Source organism: Sus scrofa, chromosome 16, assembly GCF_054392235.1.
Source record: "Sus scrofa isolate SSC_HxYL_T2T_F1_AM1 chromosome 16, Sscrofa_HxYL_maternal_Yorkshire_Landrace_v2.0, whole genome shotgun sequence".
Lineage (NCBI taxonomy): Eukaryota > Metazoa > Chordata > Mammalia > Artiodactyla > Suidae > Sus > Sus scrofa.
This window is the reverse complement of record NC_139398.1, coordinates 37146912-37166930: the sequence shown is the minus strand read 5'-3', so window position 1 is coordinate 37166930 and position 20019 is coordinate 37146912. Positions and strand designations below refer to the sequence as shown.

General features: G+C 38.0%; 1 protein-coding gene across 4 annotated transcripts in view; it reads left to right on the top strand.

Annotated features, from left to right (window-relative positions):
* The window catches only part of DAB2 (DAB adaptor protein 2), a 942412-nt gene that overhangs the window by 325246 nt on the left and 597147 nt on the right, over window positions 1-20019 (top strand). For all 4 annotated transcript variants that reach the window (XM_085002141.1, XM_085002140.1, XM_085002144.1 and 1 more), the window contains exon 3: window positions 16382-16453. The gene's annotated coding sequence lies outside the window, so the exon portion shown is untranslated. The remainder of the gene's footprint in view (window positions 1-16381; window positions 16454-20019) is intronic.

The following is a 20019-nucleotide window of genomic DNA, read 5'->3' as shown; positions in this document are numbered from 1 at the left end:
TCTTGGGATAGAACATGATGAAAAATAATATGAGAAAAAAAAGTATATATATTTATGACTGGGTCACTGTGCCATACAGAAGAAATTGACACAGCATTGTAAATCAACTCTAATTTTAAAAAAAGAAAAAAAATATTCATGCTTACTCATAACAAATTTATTTGTCTCTGGTGAGAGTAATGGCATAGAATAGCTTATCTTTTATTTTGAGACATGTTCACAGATGAATGACTGATATTATGATAAAAATCTAGGCGATGCTATGGTTTCTTAACTTCCTGTGCCTATATAGCACATTGTGTTGTTTAAAGTCTAAAGATATTGTAAAGATATAACATTAATACAAGACTTACTAGGTAGTTTTGTCAAACAATCCTTATTATGTTACCTATATTAATAAAAGCTATAATTAAAATATTTCATATTTCATACTACAGAATGTCTTCTCTTGTTAGGATTTTCATGTGTCTCTAAAACATTGGGCTTTTTCTCAAAATTTTGAGTCCTGTTCCCTTTCCTTCTTGGACTTCTTCATGGATCTTTGCAATTGCTAAGAAATTATAAAAGAATAGAGACCCACCCATAGAATTAAATTCTCCATGATACAGATAGTACCTAAGCCAACACCAGCATATCTCCTCCTTTTTATCTTTTTGTCTTTTTTTTGTTGTTGTTGTTTTGTTGTTGTTGTTGTTGTTGCTATTTCTTGGGCCGCTCCCGCAGCATATGGAGGTTCCCAGGCTAGGGGTTGAATCGGAGCTGTAGCCACCGGCCTACGCCAGAGCCACAGCAACTCAGGATCCGAGCCGCGTCTGCAACCTACACCACAGTTCACGGCAACGCCAGATCGTTAACCCACTGAGCAAGGGCAGGGACCGAACCCGCAACCTCATGGTTCCTAGTCGGATTCGTTAACCACTGCGCCACGACGGGAACTCCAGGATGCTAATAATAATAGTATCCTCAGCCTGGATAGGTTTTCCCTGAGTGTATCTCATTATTTTCCAGTGACTGTCGGATCTTACCACTAACCTTTTGGGTGAGTGACTGGACTTCTGTTTATTTAGCTCATAATAAGAACAAAAGCTTAAATTGACTGAGTTCTTACTATGTACTAGGGGCTTCATACCCATAATTTATTTAATAAAGGAAATTTAATAATCTCATTTTATGGAGGAGAAACTGAGGTATTGATATCTTAGTTGCTTGCTCAAAGTCACGTAGCTGTAATGGATGAGCCAGAATTTATACCCATTTCTGTTCTATTTCAAAGCCCAAGCCCATAGTTAACGGTGTAAGATTACTGTGCACAAGGCAGATGTTTAGTAAATGAAATTTTTCTCAAGATACTTGTTAAATTGTTCAATTCATTGCTAGAGCAGATCAGTGAGGATCCAATTTGTTAGTTTGTTTAATACCAACAAAGACAAAAAAGAGTCTCAACAGCATATCTGTTGATTTGAAATAGAACCAGGCAATGAACAAAAGGTTTTTTTTCCCCCAACATTTGTACTAATGAATAAAAGGAAGGTGAAGTATTTATTCAGTCTGGTCAATGATAAGAGACTCATGTTACGAATTAAGAGCACTTCTATTTTTTTCTCAATTAACCATAACTTTTAATATTCTCTGGTTAGAAGGTTATATGGGAAATGGGAAATTAATAAGGCTCATAGCTTTGAGATGATTAATGCAATATTCTGTCCTTTAGCCTATACTTGGTTTTCAAGTAAAGGAAGATGGTATGTCATTGAAAGGGCATGTACAGTTTATCCTTTTCCATCCTTTTTCTCTAGGGCTCTCACTTTCTATATTCACTATATTTCTCAACAACACTTTTGAGTTGACTTTCTATAGCTAAGGATATATAAAGGTAATTATTTTCAACAGTCAAATAAATAGCTCTTGTTCTTTTACCCACCTCCTGCCTCTAGAACCACAAAGGTCTAGACCCATTTCCCAGAGATTCTGATTCATTAAGTGCATGATTTAGAAAATCTCTACTATTGATTTGGTTAAGTGACAAGAACCTCTGGCTAAGAAAATCAGCTCCAGATTTGTGATCCATGCCTCTCTAAAATTCTAAGGAAAATTTTAAAATCCATAAAAATTTGTGTTTTTCTTCGCATTATTCCCAAAACTGTGTGTTCACCATGGACTGCCTTCCCAAGAGTTGAACAGGATGGGGATAAATTATGAACAGACTTTATATCCAGAATTTCTCAGCTCCTAGTGAGTGTTTCACGAACAATTGAGTCCTGGAGAATCCCTTTTATCTGCATAACAGATGTAGAGATAGTGTGTTTTCAAAGCCATTTCTGTACTCATGAACCCAGGGACATGTGTGTGTGTGTGTGTGTGTGTGTGTGTGTGTGTGTGTGTGTGTATTAGTTTACTAGGGCTGGAGTAGCAAATGATGACTTAAAACAACGTAAACCTATTCTATGTTCTAAAAGCCAGAAGTCTGAAATCAGGGTGTTTTCAAGGCTCTACCCTCTATAGACTCGCCAGTGGTGGTGGTGATGGTGGGAGACCCTTCTCCTAGCTTGGTGGATGCTCAGGATTTCTTGGCTTGTGGTCATATCACTCCAATCCCTCCTCCATCTCCTTTGTATGTATGGCCTCTCCTATGTGTGTTTTTAACTCTGTGCCTATCTTTTAAGGACAGTTGACCCACCTAGGTAATCCTGGATAAATTCCTTACCTCAAGAGCTTTCATTTAATCACATCTTTTGCTAGATAAGGTAATATTCACTCTTTTGTCACATAATATTCATAGATTTCAGGGATTGGAAAGTGCGTGTATTTTTAAGAAGTCATTTTTTTTCAGCCAACCACAGTCACTCTTATGACCAGTTATCCTACCCAGAGAGTCTGAATGACTATATTTCTCTTCAAATTTCTGTGTAAGTCAAATAAACTGCATTTCATAAAAAGTAAAAACTTGGATTGATCCTAGGATGTTAATTACTATGGAAAAAAATAAAGTTGGATTTCTTTTCATTTTCACTGAATGCATTGTATTTTGTCTCTTGTATTGCATATAATTGTGTAAATACATCATTCATTATTTTAAAAAAATATCTATAGAGCACCAACTGTGCTCTGTGAACATGATGTTTGGCCCTGGGACACGAAAACACAAAGAGTGTGTTCCTTTTATTGAGCAGTCAGTAATCTAGACAAGAAGATATATGTATCATCATTTCATTCAATTTTTAACTGCTATTATATTTCCATAGCCAGGCTATGGATTCGCTCTTTTAATTTCTACTGCCACTCTTCTAGTTTGATATTGTTTATTCCAACTTTAGAGAGAAGAGAACCAAAAGAAAATATTAACTTAAGACTATGCACATAGTGGGAGATAGCGCTTAGACCTAAATTCTTGCTGTCTGATTCCAGAGCTTGAGCTATCAAACACTGCATATGATGCAGTGATTATTCGATAGAATACTCTGTAATAATTTTTAGGTATGAGCATTCTCCTTTTCTAAGTGCTGTTCAATTATTTTCTCCTAGGCATACTCACGCTTTTCTACATGGTTTTGTCTTTTCTGATGCCTTCCTCTTGGGTGTTAGCATTTGTGGAAGTTCTCTTATGACTTCATTATGTGGGTTGTCCTCCTTCAGGATCTAAGACAAACAACAGTTTGGAGGCATTGCATCCTACTAGAAACAGCTCTCTGCATCTCCCCTTAACTTAGATGTGAAAATTAATAATTAGAGATGGTAATAAATTGTTCTTTTATAATGCAGCTTACAGATTCACCAATGATAGCAGAACTCCTGCATATTTGGTAATAACACAGGTATTTCCTCTAGTTTCTTCTGTAACTTTTGTGAGAACATTTAAGAATGGTCTTGTGGCATCTAAGAAGCTGACTGTTTAATTCTCATTTTCACAATCTTGATCCTTCTGCCTAAATTATAGTTTTTCTTGAAATAACTGATGCCATGAGAGGTCTTTTATTCTGTTGGCATATTCTTTATTTCTCTTTCTATTCACCAGAAGACCTGGCAGTAATAAATATTCAGCAGCATTCAATAAATTCACGTCAAATTATATTGACTGTTTATCATATAGTTTTAGTAAGTGTGAGATAACAGAAGAAAAGTTGGTGGATTTGTACAAAGTAATTTCCCAGTATACCGCCAAATGGACCAGTAATGTCACTATGGGGGAAATTGTAAGTAACAGCTAGAAAAATGGTTCAATGCAAGTTCCCACTGTGGCTCAGTGTGTTACGAGCCTGACTAGGATCCATGAGGATGTGGGTTCTGTCCCTGGCCTCACTCAGTGAGCTAAGAATCCGTCATTGCCATGAGCTGTGGTGTAGGCAGAAGACGTGCCTGGGATCCTGCGTTGTGTTGCTGAGGTGGAGGACTGTGGTAGAGGCCTGCAAATGCAGCTCTGATTTGAACTGTGGTCTGGGAACTTCCGTATGCTGCAGGTGCAGCCCTAAAAAGCCACACACACGCACAAATAGTTCAATGGCATTAGCAGAGCGTTTTAACAGTTCACTGTGGTTTTACTGAGGTCTGGGCTAAGTATGCACTTAGAAGGGACACACTTAGTGGTGGCTCCCCATTCCTACCTCATTCCAGTCTCTAGCCACAGCTTGCAAACTGGAAGCATCAGCTTAGATGATGCCGTGGTGGTGACTTTTTGTTTTCTTAGCTGGTTCTGCCCAAAATTGTTGTATCCAGGGTAACAGTAGTTTGTGGATCTCCTAATAAAAATGTCAAAGAACTAACAGGTGTGCAAAGTAGTTAATCATCAAGGAAGGTAGGGTGTTGCTTTTACCTCACAAAATATTTTAATTGTAATTTGGAAGTAGTAAATCACTCTGTAACTACTCCTGTCTTCAAATTATGTTTTCAGATTTTCAGCCTTTCCTTGTCTCAAAGAGCTTTCAACACTCTGTTAGATGTGGTCTGAAAGGGAGAACTGGCTGGAATACTAATTTCTCACATTTGTGAAAACAGCTCTCTTTGTATCTAGCTACAGAAATGAAAGTGTGATCTGGTGCCATTCATATATATTACTGTGATATAAGTAACTTTTTCACAAGTGACACCATTAAATTCTTACTGACTGTTTTTTTCTAGAACATCTCCCCTCTTTCAAGAATAAAGAGGTTCTGGATAGTGAAACTTTTACTTTGGAAAATCCTGTTCTCCTCTGTCCATAAGGGAACTTCCTTTCCATTCTCATGAAGAACTGTACTGGGTAAAATTCTAATCTTTCCCCTCATCTTCATCATTCACTCAGGAGTGGAAAACTTTTCTTCCCTTTCTTATCATCTCTTGTCTCTCCCTCTCACTCCTTATCCTTCTCTCTCTCTCTTTCTTTCTATCTCTCTCTTACACACACACACGCACACACACACACACACACACACATCCAGCATGCTCTCAAGAAGACTCTACTGCTTTCCTCTGTTTCTAGTTATTAAACAGAACACCACACAGGCATCTTTAGATACCTAACCCATCTAAATCCATCCATTTGGAAGGTGCATGGGTGTCTCAGTCTTCTATGGCTACAACTGGAGAGCTAGTTGTACTTGGGGTGGGAGGTAGAATCCCACTGTATTTTGTATTCCAACTTTATAAGAAAACATGGTTCCCGCTACCTTTAGACAATCCTCACTTAGACTCTTGGATGTGCCCTTTAGCAGTTGGAAGTAGGGGAGAAGGGGTGAAAAATAAGGCTTCACTAACCTCTGGACTGTAGGAAGCAATATACTTGGAAGTGGTGACCTAGAGAATGATTTTGGAGCCATGAATTAATCTGCCCTCAGAGTAAAGGGTTTAGATATGGTTTATAAGCTAACATCAATCAATCAATCAATCAATCAAAAGAATGTCCCTGAGTATGTCCTCAAAACAGTGTTCTTGGATAAGCACTTCTTTCTCAGCATAAAGCTTCACAGACTTGAAGAGAGACTTCCTCTTGGTTATTTTAATGTGAAAGTATGTAATCTCTTCTTAACCAAAACTTATGTGGCCTTCTATTGTCAGGTACAAGTGGGGCACTATTGGATTAATGACTAAGGTGTTAATATATGTCTAAAATACCCACGTCTCTCTTTATTTTTCACTCCTGCGTTCTCTGTGCATCCTGCATTAGCCTTTGAAAAACATTAAGTCAGGAAAAATTGTTTTTCCTAGAGTGGTTAGCTTTATACCTTGAGCAATTCAGTTCTCTTCTGCTGATCAAATGTCTCTACCAACATTTAGGTGTGGCTGTCAATTGTCAGTTATTTTAAAAATCTTACCTAGTTTACTCTGATGCTATCTCCATATCTTTACAGGAGAAAAATTAAAGTAAATTGAAGCTATAAATCCAAACGTATAAGTAGATTGTTGGTTTGTTTTATCTTATACGAAGCCTCTCATTTCATGGTTAAATTTTATTGCACACAGTCAAATCTCTTCTGAACAAATTTAGGCCATAACCCGATGACTATGGCTTGTGGTCATCCAATGGTGGGGATTGAAAATATGTGGTGGTCAGATTTTGGCTAAGTCTGTTTGCCAAGTGGAAATGGACATGATTATCTTGTGTTATTTGTTTTTCTTTCTTTTTGTTTTTTTAGGGCCACACCCATGGCATATGGAAGTTCCCAGGCTAGGGGTCTAATTGGACTGCAGCTGCCGGCCTACACTAATAGCCACAGCAATGCTAGATCGGGGCCTCGTATCTAGCAATGCTAGATCTGCAACCTATACCACAGCTCATGGCAAAACCCACTGAGCGGGGCCAGGAAGTCTTCATGGATACTAGTCGGGTTCATTACTGCTGAGCCACAACAGGAACTCCTATCTTATGTTATTTCTGTCTACAAGGTTTTTCACCTGTGTTATTTCTCCAAAATGAGGCTTTAAATTATCTGCTAGGAATTGTTTGGGACATCTGATATCCTTTCTCCTTCAGAATCTTTGTTTTTGCTAGATTAACAGTTATCCATGCCCTTTTTATTACAACAGTTGTAGTGATCATAGCAGTATCTATTGTTCTGGACACCTTTGCTATATTGTTATTAAAAATACTTGCTTCTTTTCTCTGGAAGAATTACACTTTTTTTTTTTTTTTGGTCTTTTTTGCCATTTCTCGGGCCACTCTGCAGCATATGGAGGTTCCCAGGCTAGGGATCTAATCGGAGCTATAGCCGCCGCCTACACCAGAGCCACAGCAACGTGGGTTCTGAGCCGTGTCTGCAACCTACACCACAGCTCATGGCAATGCCGGATCCTTAACCCACTGAGCAAGGCCAGGGATCGAACCCAAAACTTCATGGTTCCTAGTCGGATTCGTTAACTATTGAGCTATGACAGGAATGCCAAGAATTACACTTTAGAGCTCTTTTCTGCAGGAGTTTTTTGCTTTTCTGTCCTTTTGAATTTATGTGGTAGAAGGCTTGCTCTGGATAGTGAATTGTGAGTAGTATTTTTTTTTATAATGATTTTTATTTTTTCCATAATGATTTTTATTTTTTCCATTATAGTTGGTTTACAGTGTTCTGTCAATTTTCTACTGTAGAGCAAGGTGACCCAGGCTGACACACACACACACACACAAACACACACATTTACATTCTTTTTCTCACATTATCCTCCATTGTGTTCCATCATAAATGACTAGATGGGATATTTCTGACCAAAAGTTTTCCAAATCAGCTGGTAGTTATCATTCTTTTTTCCCTCTACAAATCACAGATGGAGGCTATCCTCATTCTGCAAGAATATGAGATAAAACTGTTGTAAGCTGATGACATTTTTTGGGTTGTTTGTTATTGAGAATAATGTAGACTAACTGACTAATAAAAACCCTTTGACTTAGCAGCTATGCCTCTAGGAATTCATTTTTAGCAATAACTTCACTGGTACAGAAACATAAAAAGTTAGAGATACTCATCACATTATTATAAAAATATCAAAAAACAAGAACCAAAACTTAATAGCGATTTCATTAAATGACAGCACATCTATACAGTGGAAAACTATGCAGTTATTAAAAATTTTTATGGCATATATTTACATATATTTTTATATAATTATATATATATGTCTTTATCTATGTAGAAGTATCATGGAAGGATATCCAAAGATATTGGTAAGTAAAAAATGGTATAACAGAAGTGATTCTATTTTAGCAAAATGAAATATTCATCAAAAGAATACACCCTGAGCATCAAGAATATTTATAGGAATAGAATCATTATAATAAGCATCAAAGACAGACCTGAAGGAGAAGTCATAACATTGTGCAAGGAAGGCATATGGGTGAGAGAAGAATCAGGGAAATCCTGGGCTGTTAGCTTTACCTTTTGAATAATGTAGAGAAGGCAGAGGAGGACAATGCTTTTCTTCCTCTCTTACTCACTGCCTTTGTAAATGCAAGCCACGGAAGCAATTTAGATGCAATACATCTTTGAACATGAACCTAATAATCAATGAATTGAATGTTGAAGCTGAAATCAGCTCCAGGGTAATGTATGATTTAAACCAGAGTGTAAAAAAAGAAATACCCTCAAAGGCTTTACCGTCCCCCAGACAGCATTATTCTCTGTCATGTTTCTTCTTTTTGTTTACTGTTTGCTCTTTATTCTTTACCTATTTGTTGTATTCCCAAGTTCTAAAATTAGAATCACTAACGTTACTTAAAACACTTGTTAGATGAACTAATGATCTGGCTTTTTTCTAATACTTCTATCTCTTGCTTTATACTTGCTGAAATCTTCTTAAGTGTGTGCTTCTGAATTCTGTGACTTAATTTTTGATCACATATACCATGACATGGGACAATATGGTTGGTTAAATATAGTGCTTGCTGCTGTGACTTGTGCCTATCTTGGGCCTCTTTACCCTCAAATCCTTCCACCATTGGCTCTCTTCTGTATCACAGGAAAGCTGACCCCTGCAGGCTGCAATTCCCAGGCTCCTATGACAGCTGGCTTCCTCCTGGGATTGGCCAAGAGGAGGCATCCATAGATATTTGAGGGTAAATGAAGGGAAAACCCAGGATACTCCTTTTGCCCGTGCAGTGTTTTGCTATCCAGCTCTGAGACTATAGCATCTTTTGATCAAGTTCAAAACTGGGTTCCAGATTCTACGAAGTGACTCTGGCTCTAGGATTCAAATAAAAAGAACAAAATAATGCCACTTGCAGCACATGGATGGAACTAGAAATTCTGATACTGAGTGAAGTAAGTCAGATAGAGAAAGATAAATACCATATGATATCACTTATATCTGAAATCTAATATATAGCACAAATGAACCTTTCCACAGAAAAGAAAATCATGGACTTGGAGAACAGACTTGTGGTTGCCAAGGGGGAGGGGGAGGGAGTGAGATGGATTGGCAGTTTGGGGTTAATTGATGCAAACTGTTGCCTTTGGAATGGATTAGCAATGAGATCCTGCTGTGTAGCACTGGGAACTATGTCTAGTCACTTATGATGGAGCATGATAATGTGCAAAAAATAGAATGTGTACCTGTGTGTTTAACTGGGTCATCAAGCTGTACAGTAGAAAATGACAGAACAGTGTAAACCAGCTATAATGGAAAAAAATAAAAATCATTATACAAAAAAAAAAAAATTACCTTCTCGAATTGGACCTCCAGCTTAGGGACATTAGGTGGCCTCAGTATCCCATTGCTTGTGTAACCCATTTCCTGCATTAAATATCCTCTATTAGGAGTAATTAAATCAGCTTATGTTTTTCTCTTTGTGATCTGACATAAAAAGTTATTGTGAGTGTTTACTTCAAAATATGATTTGCTGTTGTCATGAGGGAAAAATGAGATTTGACGTATCGTAACTTTTTTAAGTTCAAAGATGTCATCTGCAGTAAAAATCAAAATTTAAGGAAATACTTTCACAGGGACTCAAGATTAACTTTTTTTCCCCTGGGTGGTTACAGTGAGGATGGAAAGATTTATGCTATGTGATTCTAAATAAGTAGTTTTGCTCTATATAAACAAGCCAGTCTTGCTTACTCTAAAGGTGCCATTGCAGCTATGGACATGATTTATTACACTTGAGATGGAGATGACCACTTTCTAGTCGTATGGAATGCCATGTTGTCTTAAAAGAGAGAAAGACCAGTCTAGGCAGTATCTTCTGTTCTCTTTGTGTGTAGTCCTTGCAGATCTGTGAAGGGTCTCTCTTTGCTGAGCCTGATTCTGACTGGGCTTTATCCTGGCCCTTGGCTCTCCTTTCCAACAGTTGGAAAAATGAAAACTCCAGCTCCAGACCACATGCTCTATGTCGCACCTCAGTTTTCAGCTACACCCACGAGAGGCTTCATTTCCACATTTCATTCCTGCAATCCTTGAATTTCATATTATGATTTATATGTTCACCTCTGAGAAGGAGGTGAACATCAGCAGACTGGAGATGTGCCCTCTCTCTGTACACAGTTGATACATACTTCATGTGGTTATCTTTACTTCAGAGTTGTAATAATGTATATACCAAGACAAGAGCAATGAAATAAAACACTGTGCTTGGAAAGGTAGTATTGTATAATGTTTAAGAACTTGTGCGTGTGGACATGGGTCCTTACTTTGCCATTTAACCAGTTATGGAAACTCAACAGGTTACTTCAAATCACTAAGTCTTCATTTCACTACCTGTCAGATAGAGATGAAAAGATTTACACTACCAAACAGGCATCTTTGCGTATTAAATAAATGTTTTATAAATGACTGGAAAATGGAAATATAGTAAACACTCAAGACTTGTAAGCTATTATGATGTCGATGAAAGTGAGGGTGGTGCCCGTATAGCTGAGTCTAATGAGAAGCCTGATTAATATATTTAATACTAAGTATGGCCTGGTGTATTTTAAGTTCTCTGAAGAACTGGTGTATATTTATGACCATATTTCTATATATGAGTTTTTATATACTTCTTTTATTTATAAAATAAAGTCCCAAGAATACTTAGGTCAAGTCTAGGAAAAAAAAAAAAAAAAGGGAGTTATAGCTAAATAAGGTCCTGTTTCTCTTGTTTTTTTTTTTAAGTCAGGTAGGAATCTATGGAGGGATCTGGAAAACAATAAAGAGTCAGTGCCCTGCTACTTAAAATGTTCAAACCAACCTCGAGATGCAGCACAGACCTTCTCCTGTCTAGCTGCAGCATTCTTCTGGATGTAATACAACGCAGGACAATCACCCTGAATCACGAGGCGCCTCTTTAAACGGCCTCATGGTAAAATAGAAGAGAACAGACAATCCATTTCCAACAGAGGACATGTCTCCCACCTTTTCCTTAATCCCCACCCTCAGTTCTACCTGATTGAAGAATAATGCAATCATCCAGAGATCTTACATTTGCTGGGTTCCATCTGACCTAAATGTGTATGTTCTGAAATCTTACCATACTGATCTATCTTTCCCCCACTGCTTTTGCAGTTTCATCCTTCTTTATTTCCTGAACTTGAAACAGTGCAGTTTCTAAAAGTTCTGTTCTAGATCTTCTCAGCTTGTCACTCCATGTTTTTTTTTTTTTTTTTCCCTAAGCAATCTAGGAGAGCCACATCCCATAGTCATCTCTCCATGGACAACTCAAGCTTGTGTATTTCAACCCCAACTTCTGAGTATTTGCCCATACATTCAACCAATAACATTTACATTCATATACCTTCTGGGTATTTCAAAATGAATATGCTCCGAATGATACTTGTGTGCACCCGCTCTAAGTGTGTTTTCATTCATTATTTCTTGTCTCAGCAAATGGGAGCAAAATCCACAAGCTTTACAGGTCAGAGACCTCAGTGTATCCTTCTCCATCAAATTCATATCTAAATAATTATTATGTCTTATTGATATTATACTGATACTTCTTAAATGTTTTATCAATTCGTCTACTTCCTTCTCTACCGCCATCACATATCATCTTCCCCTCACAAGGTCTCCCTCTCCCTGTTCTTGCTCTTTTGGGTCCAACTTTCATAAAAGCCAAATACCTTTTATTTTCAGCTTCTTATTTAGAAAGGAGTATAGGTTCATAGGAACTTATAGAGAAACATACAAGGAAGTCCCATGTGTCTTCTCCTCAGTTTTCTTCATACTAATATCTTACACAACTACAGTACAATATCAAAACCAAAAAGTTGACAATGACATAATCAATAGAATTAATTCAGATTTCATCAGCTATTTCATCGGCTATTCATGCACTTGTGTGTGTATGCGTAGCTCTATGCAATTTTAACACATGTGTAAGCTTTGTGTCACCTCCATCACAATCCAAACACTAGACTGTATTATGTAAGACTCCCCATGTTACCCCTTTATAACCATACCCATCCCTTCTGCTGTATCTAATCCCACAGAATACTGTTGGCACCTTGATCTTGGATTTTTAGCCTGCCTCACTGTGTGGAACACATGTCTGTTGTTTAGGCCAATCCAACTCAGTCCCTGCTGGTGTCATCTATAGCTATCAAAGGTACTTCCCTGGGCCATCTGGTGTCACTGGACCAGCTTCTGCAAGGGGAGAGGAGAGTAGAAGCCACTGGGCCTGGCCCTCCTGTGATCCTGAGAGGAGGGTGGGGAGACATGAACCTCTGCTGCTGCTGCCCCTGCCAAGAACAGGAATGCCCAGAATCTGGGTTGTGCAGTAATGACTGGGGTGCTTGGAGCTTTCTGCTCTTGATGCTGCAGTGGATCAGACTGCTGCCAGGTTTGGATTATGGAACAAGGGCTAAGACTTTCCACTGTGTCTGCCGTGCTTTCCTTTCCCCAGTCCTTGACCAGAAAGGACAAGCTTTTCTCTAGAGTTATTTTTGTTTTGCCTGTGCCTGCTGGTGGTTCTGGGCTTGACAGCTCTCTTGTGCCCAGTCTAGGAGCATAGGGGAGATGAAAAGGAAACTGAGGGAACTTCACCATATGGTCAGTCTTAGTGGCCTCAGGTTCTTAGCCATCTGCCTTCTTTCTTCCCCTCTAGCCAGTGCTGTTGCCACTCTTTCAGCTTACTTCCAGAATTCTTTTGCCATTATCTAGTGGACAATTTCCGGGGTATTTTTTTTGTTGTATTTATAAAGGAGCACAGAAGAAATTGGCTCTGGAACAGGAGCCAAATAATCTTTTAAGAAAATAAGTGAGTTCAGATTATTGGACATTAAAATCATTGATAGGCTTTCTGAATTCCACTCAAATGGTCTTCTTTCAGAGTTCTGAATATTCTGAATACACCATACTCCATTTCTTTTCAGATACTTCTCTACTGATCTTTTTTCTGTACATTTTTTTCTCCCTTCACAATCTCCCATCTTCTGTTCTCAAGAACCCCTTGCACATCCATTAATTCCTATTTATTTTTAAGAACTCAGTTTAAAAATGCAAATCAGGAGTTCCTGTCGTGGTGCAGCAGAAACGAATCCAGCTAGGAACCATGAGATTGCGGGTTTCATCCCTGGCCTTGCTCAGTGGGTTAAGAATCTGGCATTGCCGTGAGCTGTGTAGGTCACAGACGCGCCTTGGATCTGGCATTGCTGTGGCTGTGGCATAGGCCGGCAGTTGTAGCTCTGATTAGACCCCTAGCCTGGGAACCTCCATATGCCTCAGGTGCGGCCCTGAAAAGACAGAAAGACCAAAAAAGAAAAAAAATGCAAGTCATTACTACAGTGATGTACCACCTCATATCAGTCAGAATGGTCATCATTAATAAGTCTACAAATAACAATGCTAGAGAGGGTGTAGAGAAAAGTAGCCCTTCTATACTGTTGATAGGAATGTAAATTGGTACAAGCACTATGCAGAACGGTATGGAGGTTCCTCAGAAAACTTAATATAGAACTCATATGATCCAGTAATACTACTCCTAGGCATATATCCACATAAAATTATAGTTCAAAAGATACATGCACCCCTATGTCCATTGCAGCACTGTTCACAATAGCCAAGACATGGAAACAACCTAAATGTCCATCAATAGATAAATGGCCTAAGAAGATGTAGTACATATATACAATGGAATACTCCTCAGCCATAAAAAAGAATTAAATAATGCCATTTCCAGCAACTTGAATGCAACTAGAGATTCTCATACTAAGTGAAGAAAGTCAGAAAGACAAAGACAAATACCATATGCTATCACTTATATATGGAATCTAAAATATGGCACAAATAAAAAAAATAAATAAAATGTGGCACAAATTGAACCTATCTACAAAACAGAAATAGATTCATAGACATGGAGAACAGACTTGAGGTTGCCAAAGAGGATGGAGGAGAGAGTGGGATGAATTGGGAGTCTGGAGTTAGTAGATAGATGCAAACTATTCCATTTAGAATAGATAAGCAATGAGGTCCTACTGTATATAGCACGGGGAACTTATGTCCAGTCTCTTGGGACAGACCATGATGGAAGATAATATAAGAAAAGGAATATGACTGGATCACTTTGCTGTACAGCAGAAATTAGCACAACATTGTAAATCAACTCTAGTTTAGTAAGAAAAAAAGAAACGAAAAAATAAAAACTGAACTCAAATATTATTTAGTTAAGGAAATCTTCTCTCACTCCCCACATCAAATCAGATCCTCTTGTTATACACTGTTGTAGTCCCTCTGACCTCCTCTATTTTCATCTACTGCAATTATAATTAAGCTAATGGTTGTACAGTTAACTTTTTACTATCTCTACCCACCCATTGCTAGAAGGCAAGCTTTTAGGGTCTGGAGCTATCTTGTTCCTCACTGATCTCCCCAGTACTTACCAAGTATCTGAATACATAGAGTTTTTTGTTACTTAAATTTCAAGAATTCTATGTGTACCTAGAATTTTCCATTTTCAAAAAGTTTTGAAGTCATTAATTATATAAATATCAAAACACTCCTCAGCATTTAAGAAATTAAAAATCATACTGCAGTGAGGATACAGTTGTCCTCTTCTCAGAGCTCAGTTTGAGAACATTCCTCCACCTACCAAGGGGGAGTTTATAGTAAAAACATCTTTTCATGGCAAATCAGTAGTTTAGCTCTAAAATGTACCCTTCACTAATTTCTCCCATCATTATTTACTCTAATAAACCAGGCATGGGACAAGATCCTGGCAAGACAAGGGTGAACAAGTTGGTCCATAGTTTTTCTTTGCTAAAGGAGTTGGAAAACACTGAGTGATCTGTATGGAGAATCCATGAAGACCAACAGCTATGGTGTTTCTTACTTGAGAATCAATTTCAGTGTCTACTATTTCTAGTTTTTGCTCAACTAAAAGCAACAGAGGAAAATTCTCTCTCGAACAATAAACCACAGAATTAAAGGGAAAAAAATCATTTTGGGAAAAAAAGTCAAGATGCCCATAGGCAAGTAGTTTTTTCTAACTTTGCAAGGGCTTTGGTGCATTCTGTTTGGATTAGTTACTTAATACAGGAAGAAGATCTCAAGTAACAATGTGTTGCACAATGTTCTTCAGGAAATCTCATGTTAAAAGTAATGCCACCACCAATGTAAAGTGGCTTTTATTTCCTCAGCAGAGTTTATAAACTGAATTTTCTTCCAGTAAATATACTGCAACAGTAGTTGTGAGAAGAGAAGAAGCGACAGCTCCCTAGCACTTCCTGACACTAAATAAAACAAAATTCCAAATCCTCAAATATTGTGGCTGTCTTTCCTTCAGTAATAAATAAATTAAACTCTGTTCACTTGTTTGCTAGCATTCCAGTAAGAAGAATAAATTCTAACATTTCAAGTTTTGGACTTGACATTTGAAAAGGTAGTTGAAAAAGATATTGATGCTCATCATGTGTTCTTAGGTTGATATTTTGTATTTGTAGCCTTTCTATATATTGGATATTTCATATTTGTTGTTTAAAAGAGAAAATGACCCCATGTAGGACAATTATAACAGACCTCTAAATTTGCCATGATCTTAGATAATCAATCAGGCAGCTGATATATGAATAAGTGGATCGTTTTTCTACCACTGATAGACTGGGTAAATTTACTGATTAAATGAAATCAGTTAAAAGTGTAAAAAACTGAATTATTGGACTTAAGGATGGTCTTCAATTATATGTTCTTCTCTGTTTTAAGTTTGGAACCAGAGTAGAACAAATGGAGGTCAAAGTAGCAACTAAGCTATGTGACTTCAGTGTGTGACTGCAAGCAGAATTCCTCTTCCCTGGATCTTAATCTAAACCTTAAGATGAGTACAAGTGTGTTTGTTTAAAAGTAGGTACACAGATCCTTTGACATTTCTCCCTTCAAAAAGTAGAATGTAATTCTTCTCCCCTTGAGTGTAGAGAGATTCAGTGACTTGCTTCCAAAAAAGGAAAACATGGCAGATGTGATGCCTGTGACTTCTGACACTCGGTCATAAAAGGCATTGTCATTCCCTCCTTGTTCTTTCTTTTAGACCTTTCACTCTGGGGAAAGACAGCTGCCATGTCGTGAGGACACTCAACCAATCTACAGCAAGGTCCACATGGTGAGTAACGCGGCTTCCTGCCAACAGCTGTGTGATCGAGTAACTTGGAAGCAAACACTGAGAACTCTGGCTCTTATTTAAAAGCCCGTGAGTAATTACCAAGGCTTTAACTGGCAGGTCTGATGGGAGAAAGCTGCCCTCTCTGGGCCAGACCTGTGTACAACTAGTGCATTACAGCCTGTGAAGAGAGCTGCAGTCAGCCATTCAGGTTTCCTGGCCAGTCATATTCTTCACATATTTGATTTCTTGGTTTTGATGGGCACCCGCATTCTGAGGTCTCTTTATCTGAGGTCATCTCCAGGTGCCTCTGCTGAGGCCTCTTTACTGGGGGGAGGAGGAGGAAGAAATCTTGAATTCACCGAGGACGGTGTTAGGAAGGCTTCTCTAAGGAAGTAATAAGTGAACTCAGATCTAAATGATACTAAGAGCTAACTAGATGAAATAGGAACTTGTGAATAGGTAAAAGGGGTCTTAGCCTAAGGAGTAGCATGTACTCACCCAGAATTCTGGCCTCATGACTGTGAGGCTTCATAATGTAAGTAGGGAGAAAAGCAAGATGAACTAAAATCATCTCCAGAACGCTGACCTAGGCACTGACCCCAGTGTGCTTGCTTTTTGGAAGCAGGAGGTGCACAATGCATCCTGTTTCTTAGCAGGAAGAGTCTAAAGAGTGAGAAGAAAAGGCTGAATTGTATATATTCAGTTCTTTTCTCAATCTTACCCTTAAGAGTGACATACCTTTTCACTAGAGGGGGCAGATAAGGGAAAACAGCTCCACCAATGGACCACATAGGGCCTTAGTGAGGTTGTATTTTTCCACGTGTTGTTACAATGATCAGCATCCTGAGGACATTTTATAGGTCATAAAATCAGCAAGTGTTAACTGTGATAATTTGGACACCAGTGATTTGGGCTCTTGGCAGGGCAAAAAAACATGAAGCTTTTGATGAATAAGATTATGGACATGGTCCTTGATCAGGAGCAGATGGTTAAATTTGTTGCTGTAATCAGTTTGTCTTCAATTCAATGCCGATTTATTTGTGGTCATTTCATTGTTTTCTCCACTGAGACATTAAAAGACTAGTAATTAACTTGAAGGAAAAAAGAAAAGTGTGAATTCCATAAAAGTACCTTCATTAAGTTCTTTATATTCTCTTCTTCATCTGTCATGATAGTACATTGAACTACGTATTCCTTATATCTGTTTAACAAATGTGTATTCGAGAACTACTGTGTGTTGAGCTGTGTACTAAATCTAGTGAACAGAATGCTGGGAAAAACAGAAAAAACATTATTTCTGAAGTCAAAAAGCTTATACTCTACTAAAGAAACAAATATCAATAGAATAATTCCAAAAAAGTAAATGTAAAATTATACTTGTAATAGCTGCTAAGAACAGATGCATGGTACTGTGGTAGCCACTAAGAAGGGATTTGACTTAGATGGGGAGTAGAAAAGACTTCTCTCAAGAAATAGTATTTAAACTGAAATCTGAGAGGCAAGTAGTAATACCTGAGGCCAGAAGAGTGGAGATAGGAAGGAGATTTTCCAGCCTGAGAAAATAGCTTGTGTGACTGCCACCTGGCCGCAGGCAGTGTGGTTAAACATAAGGGGTGGATGAGGCCTCTTGTGTCTATACCCAATTCAGAATGTGAGTGACTGTTCATCTGACTTTTTCAAACATCATATTTTCCTGGACAAAACAACAAATGGATGCTGGAGTTGGGAATTTATTTGCCTGAAGTATTCAATTAGGGTAATGCTAGCTATCGAAACAAGGAAATTAAAATTCCAGTGGCTTAACATAATAGAGTTTTCTTTCTATTCCTGAACAAGTATACTGGGATGTACTGTTTGGTGGTGGCTTTGGGGTGTTTCAGGGACTCAGGCACCTTCCATCTTGCAGCTCCACCATCTACTAGGCTCCAACAGGTGGAGGGAGGCAGCAAAGAGTGTACAACTGCTTCTGTTATAAATGCAGGCTCAGAAGTAATACACACATTTATTGGTGTGAATTAGTCATGGGATTGGACTTTTATGCAAAGGGCTTCTGGGGAATGTACTCATTGCCTGGGAAGATGCCTCTGGGAAATACCTACTGTATTCTAGAATAGGGAACATAATTTTCTGTGTGGACAGCTAACATCTTTACCGCACGTACTGAATGAATGCAAATTGCTGATTAGTTATGCAAATATACTCCAACTTTGAATTTCACCGCTCTCTGGGAAATTATGTAACATTTTCAAAACAACGTGTTGATTTTTTATTACTCAATGAATTTCTTACATTTGTAGTTGTACAATGATTGGCACAATCCAATTTTATAGGATTTCCATCCCATAACCCCAGCACATCCCTCCACCCCCCAAACTGTCTCCTTTGGAGATCATAAGTTTTTCAAAGTCTGTGAGTCAGTATCTGTTCTGCAAAGAAGTTCATTCTGTCCTTTCTTCAGATTCCACATGTCAGTGAAAGCATTTGATGTTGGTTTCTCATTGTGTGACCAACTTCACTTAGCATGCTAATTCTAGGTCCATCCATGTTGCTAAAAATGCTGGTTCCTTTTAGTGGCTGAGTAATATTCCATTGCATATATGTACCACATCTTCTTGATCCACTCCTCTGTCGATGGACATTTAGGTTGTTTCCATGTCTTGAAACAAGTGCTGCAATGAACATTGGAGAAAAGAAACATGTTGATTTTTAATTTTGAAAGTAAACATATGCTATTTGGCATTTTGGAATGAGGTATGCATATCTTCATGATGAAAGATATTTTTATGATATTTTTATAAAAGGAAAAAATCATTCCCTAGCAGGTGGAGAGAAATTAGTTACAATGGCTTGTCTTCTTTGGGAACGTGGTCTTTGATAATTTCTCTCAAGCCTTGAGCAACTAATTTTATGGTTGGATCCACAATCAAATGCAAGTGAGAAAAGAGGACTTCTTAAATAAGCCTTTATAATTTCTTTTTCTACCTGCAGACCTCTTCATTTATGACAGAAAACTAACCCAAATATGAGTATATTAAAGGTTCAATTTGAGGTATTTTATTTTTGTCATTCTTAAAATCTCATTGGTTCATCTGAACTTTTTTGTGATAAAATTTATAATGGAAAATACTACAAACGTGTGTGTTTGGTCTGCCTAAAAGGAGCTGTAGGGATTAGATAAGGTGGGAGAAGTATTAAAGCCGAAGAAATTATTACCCACTGTACCACCTTAGCACTGGAGTGAGTGGCAAATGTGACTTTAGCCCCAGAAATATTAAAAGCAGGAATTATATCTGACTCATCCATTCAAGGGTGGAAAACTAACCGGAAGTCTTACTTCAGCCTAAGAGTGATAAAGCGCCAGTTGCTGAGATCCTGACCTGATGTACATAAATTAAATAATAATGGCAAAATATTACGTCTGTGTAGTGCTTTGTGATTTCCAAAGCACCATCTGGGATTGGTATTTATCACCGTTGCAATACAGCAATAAAAATAGTCAGACAGTTATAAAGTTACTCACTTAGGAGAAGTTAGGTATGCAAAATCTTTCGGTTAAGGTGCCCCAG